The sequence below is a fragment of the Siphateles boraxobius genome, unplaced genomic scaffold (assembly GCF_051911475.1).
Source record: "Siphateles boraxobius isolate OS27281-9 unplaced genomic scaffold, OSU_SipBor_1 86, whole genome shotgun sequence".
Classification (NCBI taxonomy): domain Eukaryota; kingdom Metazoa; phylum Chordata; class Actinopteri; order Cypriniformes; family Leuciscidae; genus Siphateles; species Siphateles boraxobius.
Window position 1 is genome coordinate 5,364,530 of NW_027509215.1, and position 7,397 is coordinate 5,371,926.

The following is a 7,397-nucleotide window of genomic DNA, read 5'->3' on the forward strand; positions in this document are numbered from 1 at the left end:
TACAGCATGTGGTACATTTATGTTAAATACTTAACTGAAATACAGCATTTTAAACAATTACGGCTTTTAACTAAATTAAATCAAGTACTAAAATACCTGATTTAAATAATGCGCTAGATTTTTTATAACAAAATAAACATTGTGCTTTTTAGAATGGTGCATGGTTTTATTGTGCATTGTGCATGGTTTTAGAATATAGTAGAATATAAAGGCCCAGTTTTATAGACATGGCTTACATTGAGCAGGATTATGCCTTAGTTCAATTAGAACATTTGAGTAGCTTTATAAAACATTACTGTTGTGCATCTTGCGACAAAATAAAGGGCACTGACATATTATAAGATATGTCAGTGCAAGTTACTTTCAGTTAAAGATACAATATATAAGGATTTTTCGCCAGCAGGGGTCGCTAACCTCTTACAATAACAAAGGCGTATACTGATGACGTATATTCCACATTAAGCTGAATGTTATGTTTTTAACATGACTGTGGTATGAAGCAGGGCGCGATTGCTAGACGTAGACCAGCGCCACACGCAACGCGAGTCCCACGGATATAAAAGAATAAGGACATTTCATTCTACCGAACTACACTTAAGTGCTGAATTAATACTCACACAGGTCAGTTTCTTAGACGAATCAAACTTGAGATAATGCAGCGCTGTTTCACTTGCTCTAACAGTTACACTATCACACTAAACGGCATTTGAGTGTGTTGAATGTTTTTAGTTAGGTTGTGTGTTGGCTGTATGAGACTAAGTACATTAAGCTAGATCAACATTAGAATAACATACAGATCATATTCTAACATGTCATCATGTTGAACTAAATAACACTGATTAACATGGATAACATTTGTTTTATGTACATTTGCTCACCTGTCTAAAAGTACATGCAACACTCACGTCTCTGTCAAGTCGAAGTTAGTCGCAGACGTGGAGCTCTCGGCATCTCGAAAGATGTTAATCTTCGTTTTAGTCCTCTTTTTGTCTCAAAGTCAGCTTACCATGATCCAAATTGTTTGCACAAAACAACAAGAGCGTGAGCGTCCTGCTAAGCATAACGGGCCAGTTGTCAACGTCTGTCGCCATGGTTACTATGGCAGTACGAGTTCAAACGTGGCGGAAACCGAGGGTAGCGCGGATATGACGTCATTGACTGGTGACTCCTCACCCCTGCTCACACGCCCCGTTTCCTTGGATAAAATCGCAATTTTCTCACGATTTACAAATTGTTTGAAACATTTGGGGTATTGTAAGTAATCAACTAAACAAAATATATAACATTGGCCTAGTGGTTTTTGGATATTTTAATGCAAAAATCCTACATATTGTACCTTTAAAACATCTCAAACATGCATTTTAGGACTAGTCTGTGAAACAAGGGGAAAGGGGAAAGTGGTTTCAGAGGTGATTTGAGATCTATAACTAAACATTTTAGATACATATATCTCTACAGTTAATTCAGATATCTGTATTTGCATGGGAAATAAAGCCATCTCTATAGGCCTGGAATAAAATATTATGAAAAATGTAAAATGTGTCCATGTAGTATTCAGAAACCCTTATTAGCGACTCCAGTGACCATTAAGTGAACTGCAACCAGCAACTTACTGCTCGTGCTCGCACTGGCTAAGAAACTGAACGTGATTCAAGGTCGCGATTACTCACGGCGATGTTCCTATTCGTTCTTTGCTTATAAGTAAAAAGAAGTTGAAAATACCTTTTTATAAATACCTTTATAATTTAACGCAGCAATTAAGAAAGTATAGCGACGGTGTGGATATCCATATGCACGAGCTTTTCAATTCACCAGCATCATGTTGACGGATGAGGTAATTAAAATTACAACGTTTTGATAGTTTGAATCTAAAGTATATCTGAGGCTATAGATTAATAGGGGTGCCCAATCCTGTTCCTGTAGATCAACCTACCTTTAAGCTGTGTTCTAATTCAGGGACTGCATCCTTTGCAACTGACTGTAATTCAGTTGTGTTTTTATCAGAGTGGGAACTGAACTTTTCAGTAAGATAGATCTCCAGGAACAGGATTACACTTATGGGTTATTATAGATCTTGCAAAATTTTAATTAATCCCTTTTATTTGTATGACAGATTGACATTACAGCAGGGGTGCCGCTAAGGGGGGAAAAGTTAGGACGATTCTAAGGGCCCAAACACTTTTGGGGCCCCCAGAGATCGATGTTATTAATGGAATGGGTGGGTTAGGGGGCCCAACCTCATATTCTTTCATAGGGCCCAACATTTCTAGCCGCGCCCCTGCATTACAGTACAGAATTGCCCTTTCGGTATTACCCTGAACACTGTATAAGCATTCATTTGATGTGTCATTAAAAGGCTCTTGGGAGTGCGCGTAAAGGTCACATCTTGATTTTCCTGGCAAAAACGTTCCGACACTTTCACATAAAAATCAGTCTACTCTACAGGCCTGCATAGACAACATAGGAAGTCGGAAATGGAGACGGTCTAGTTTTTATGTTTTGTTACAATTGTAATTGTAGCTTAAGCTGTTTAACACATTGGCAACATAAAAGTGATTAATACATGAACATTCTTGCATATAGTCCATTTAAAGGTTGAATAAGAGATTAAAGTCAGCATGAAATTAAAAATCATGCACTGTTTTAGATCTCTGTTTTAGCTCTTATTGTGAACAGTTCATTCATGTGTATGTTTTTTTTAAATCTTGCAATTGTTATAATCACAATTAAATCTTCTGTTGAAAAACAGGGTTGTCTCTGTTGAGGTGTGCTGGATTTCAATCATTTTGTCTGGTTAAACCCATCCTTGCAAATATCTCCTTTATCAAAATCCAGTAAGTCCCTATCAGTTTTTTCCCCCTTTTTGATTCTTTCAAACTCTGAAGTAAATTCGCAATATGAAGGGGAAGATCTGACTCTATTTCTGTTTCATAGCAACTTTAAAACTCACAGATTCTGTACTAATCTGAGTGTGAAACATCCACTGTCCAGAACAAATGCAGTTCTTTCCTGTAATGAATGATGTCATTAGGATGCAACATGGATCTGAGCTGATGCAAAAAGGAGAGTTCCCCTTCTAAAAATTCATGCTCATATTAAGTCATTCGTCTAAACACAGAGGTGTTTGTGCTTCCCACACCTAATGAACCGGCGGAAATGCATCACAATTCACCCACTTAAAAATGCATATCTTCTCACCTCTCCTGCATACAGACACACACACACACACACACACACACACACGATCACGCGCCACCACACTCCTACTAACACACACCCACGGCTCTGGCATCCTTCATTTTTGCCCACTGAATCATTACACGTGTTGTAGTTTTCATGTTAGTCAATAAAGTCAAATCATCCAACAAAAGTCTCAACCAGTGTTATATATATATATATATATATTATATATTATTTGGGCTATGTATGTAGCTATTATGTGTTTAAAATGTAAAAATGTTAAAAAGACTTGCATGTTTATTCAATTTTCTTCAGCATTTAATATGTAGGCCCACCCCTTTTATACAAAAAGTGTAAAAATGTGACATTAAAATGTAACAATTTTTTGTGTTTGGTATGCCCCCTTTTTCCTGTAGGGCCCTTCACAGTCACACCAAGGAATCGGATTTTCGGACTTTTCAGTTTGATCCGAATCAAAATTACAGGTGTGAAACCTCCTTAGGGCGTTTTCACACCTGAAAGTCTGCAAACAGGTCCGAACCAAAGTTCATGTTTTGATACATTTTATACATTCGGTAAGTTTTGGTTTGGTTTCACATTGTAATTATGCGAGCCGCGAGCGCACTATAGAACTTTAGGCTACATGACATACTTTCGTCCTGTCGTCATCACCTATGTGGGCTGCATCTTGACATTTATTGGTTTGTAAACGGACGTGCGTCTGACGTCAGCGTGCTGTCAATTTGGCGGGTAACTTTGACAAGAATGAATGTACAGACGCATATCGTTGCCAGTTGCCACTATACTGTTATTATTACGGCATTACTACATGCAGCACCAACTATAATCAAGTTTAAATGAATAAATTCGCCAAAGGAACGTCCTCGTTGTGCGAACATTTTATCGTCGCCGGCAGTAAAAGAGAAGACTGCAAACAATCCTGCGAGAACCACCGCCCGGAACTTCCTGTAAATGGTCTGATAGTCCCGGAAAGTCCGAACCATGTAGAAAATGCTTTCACACAAGAGAAGAACCAAACCTTTGTTCAGTTTGATCTGGACCGAGACTATCTCTTTTCATCAGACCAAATAATCATTTGATAGGCTAGCCTACTGACGCTTACATTTTTGCAAATCCTAAAACTTTATTTGCAGGTTTAATTTAATGAAAAAATCTCAATGTGGCCTGAAAGTCAAGGAAACTTGTTCAAACAAACAAATAAAGTAAGTAAAGCATCAATCAGATGAAACTATTGTAGAATTAAATCGACTGTGCTATCATGGAGGAGGTGGGAGCTTCAAAATCCCACATTTGTGAAAACGCTTGGAAACCACACATGGTGTGACTTGACGCAGATGGTGGGCAGGGTTTGCTTTTTTCAGAATGCAGTATTATGTGCGTCACAGACAGTGGCGTAACTTTGTTATTAAAAGTGGGTGGGGCAGGTGTGTGTGTGTGTGTGTGTATGTGTTGCTGACGGCGAGAAAAATACATAGATTCGATTATTTAAAGCGTGCATTCTAATGGTCTAGTGGCAGAATGCCGTATTAAGTGCGTCACAGACATACATTTTTGATGAGGCCCACAGCTGATATGCTTTAAAATTGTAGGGAATAGTTTTCAGATTATAAACACAACAAACTATTACAAACATGCAATGATTGAATTTGCTGGTATTATTGATTGTAAAGAGCACTAATACGAGATTGTGACTGATCATTGACAATTCTAGCTGTAATTGTTTTCTACATAATATGTTGATACCTATTATCTACATAATAAGTATTATACATAATACTTTTTTTCTTACTTGAAGGGGATAAACAGGGCCATGCTAACCAGCCAAATCACTGAACCCTTGTGGCATTAGACTTCACAAATAAGCCATGTATTTCTGTGTGCAAGTTTGTTGTATTTTTAATTAATATATTTTATTTCAATTGAGTCCTTTCATAACAATATTTCTATACTAGGCTTTAATATAACAATGCACAGCGTGAATATAGCCGTGATCTGTGTGATGAAAATCTGTGTGATAGCGCCCTCTGCTGACTGATATAAGGATTGTCCCTAAAACGACAACTAAAAGAAAATAATTAAATTACTAAATTCACAGTTTACACCATTCAATTTGCTATAACGACTGACTGCCTGCACTTTATCCCTCTTACTCTTACGATGAAACAATCCGAACGCTGGAAATATCCGCAGTTCATACTTACGATGCCTGTTGACCATCAGAATCACAAGACTACGTATTTCAAAAAGCTCAAGCTTCCTGTAAGTAATCATATAAATTGTACGATTAAAATAGTAAAATAGTTGTTTTAGAAAAAGATAAATACAACTATCGTTCATTTAATATGAAGTCACCTTATAGCATATAGCGATTTTTACTAGATTGTTTCAAAGCTCTTTACAGAGATAACTGAAACATAATATTGTAATAATGTTGTTAAATATAAAATTAAAATTACCCAGTTTTTAAGTGACGGTTTTCTAACAAACCTTGCTTAATGTATTGATAACCCAAAATGCTTAGCCTGAGTTTACAGTGTGTAAATTATACAATGAATGGCATAACTATATTAGCATGTAAGAAATGATTGCAACTGTATTTTACAAATTCATTCAAAATAATAATAACTACTATTTGCAGGTATCATTTGCATTTTTCCCCAGTGATTCTCGCTTTGTGATCAACCGTATTTTGATAGCATCACCAAACCCAATTTCGTTGAATTTCTCGTTGATCTGAAGGAAAAAAAGAACTATAATGGAATAACAAAACCACTTTTGACAAATATATTGCTATTTCATCATGTGATTTGGATATGTATTGATGACATTAAAACATTTGGCTTCAAAGCATTTCAGAGCACACAGAAGAAATCACTTTTACCTTAGCTAACATGTTCGATCTTATTTCAGGGTCATTGAGGTCCTGTTGTCCATCAGGATTCAATTTCATTCGCAGCACAACCCTTTTGCCTTGACCTAAGGAAACAGGTAAACAAACATGCATACGAACATCAAAGAAAACGAAATATGTTTAGATCTAATTTTACCATTAGGCTTCTTTTGCTAAAATACAGAGAGATACTCACTTTGGCTACAGAAAAATGAAAATGTCAGTGCGCAACTCCTTTTGGCCGGTTTCCAGGTATCAGTGTCTATTGTGAGACAGTTCTTCTGAGTATTTTCACTTTCCGTAATGTTTTGTGGGTCAGACTCAGAATTCAGATTAAACCCCCCTATCCATGCTTTTCTATAATCAAAACTAGGAAGAAGAGAAGACATTTTGTCTAGATCCTCCTCATTGCACACAAAAAGCAGATCTGTGTATTTCAGTCTGCAGTAGCTCTGAGCTTCTGTCCAAGTCATTTGATTAGATACATAATAGAACTGCTTAGTAAGAAGAGTGTAACCCCCAAAAAGACCTGTAAGAGAGAATATGCATCAAAACAAGAAATGACAGACTAAACCCATTTAAAACACTTTAAATCCATTGCACAGAATCAGCGACATCTCTATGGTCCACGTATAAAATTGCAAAAACAAAAGATTTGTTACCTGAGAGAAAAAACAGCAGTGCAGTTATCAGATTCATGTCTGCAGTGTGTCTAAGCTCACGTCGTCTTGTGTTTAGAGTTAGATGGCATCTGAACCAAGCATGCACGTGTGATGATTATATCTATGTTGCAGCGATTGGTTGACACATGTCAGCATCATGTAGCTTTGAATAGGACACAGTGTCCTTCACAGGCATCTTGCAAACAAAAATGCCCCATTTGTTTCTTCCATCCCCATCATGCATTTGGGACTACTGACATATGTTCAGATGTAGCCAATATTTTGCCTACATTTGGACTATTATAATTTTATGAATATGACAGAAATGCTATGCACTTAAATGTGGATGATTCAAGTTGTTCAATGTTTTTGTAGTTTGAAGTAAACAAATGTTGTACAGTAAATCTGATCTTTTAGACACTACAATGAGTCTAATCTTAACTGTAACTGTTGATATCAAAATCCAACAAAAACAGACAATTTCTACTGAGTTACATTTAGTTCAAGTTACTTTGTTATATGGTGGTCAATAAAATAAGAATGTGTATGTAATATATGATAGAAAAAACAGACATCACAGCAAAGTCAGTTTAAAACATTTATTCATAGCAAACAATAAAGATACAGTAAGACCTATTATTGGG

The 7,397-nt window shown here is 36.5% G+C and overlaps 1 long non-coding RNA gene across 1 annotated transcript; it reads right to left on the reverse strand.

Annotated features, from left to right (window-relative positions):
* Window positions 1-4,304: 4,304 nt before the first annotated feature.
* On the reverse strand, window positions 4,305-6,844 carry LOC143731096 (uncharacterized). The gene is made up of 4 exons (XR_013200695.1): window positions 6,754-6,844; window positions 6,288-6,620; window positions 6,083-6,177; window positions 4,305-5,934 (listed from the first exon to the last, which is right to left on the reverse strand). It is a non-coding gene; the product is annotated as an uncharacterized LOC143731096 (long non-coding RNA).
* Window positions 6,845-7,397: the final 553 nt, after the last annotated feature.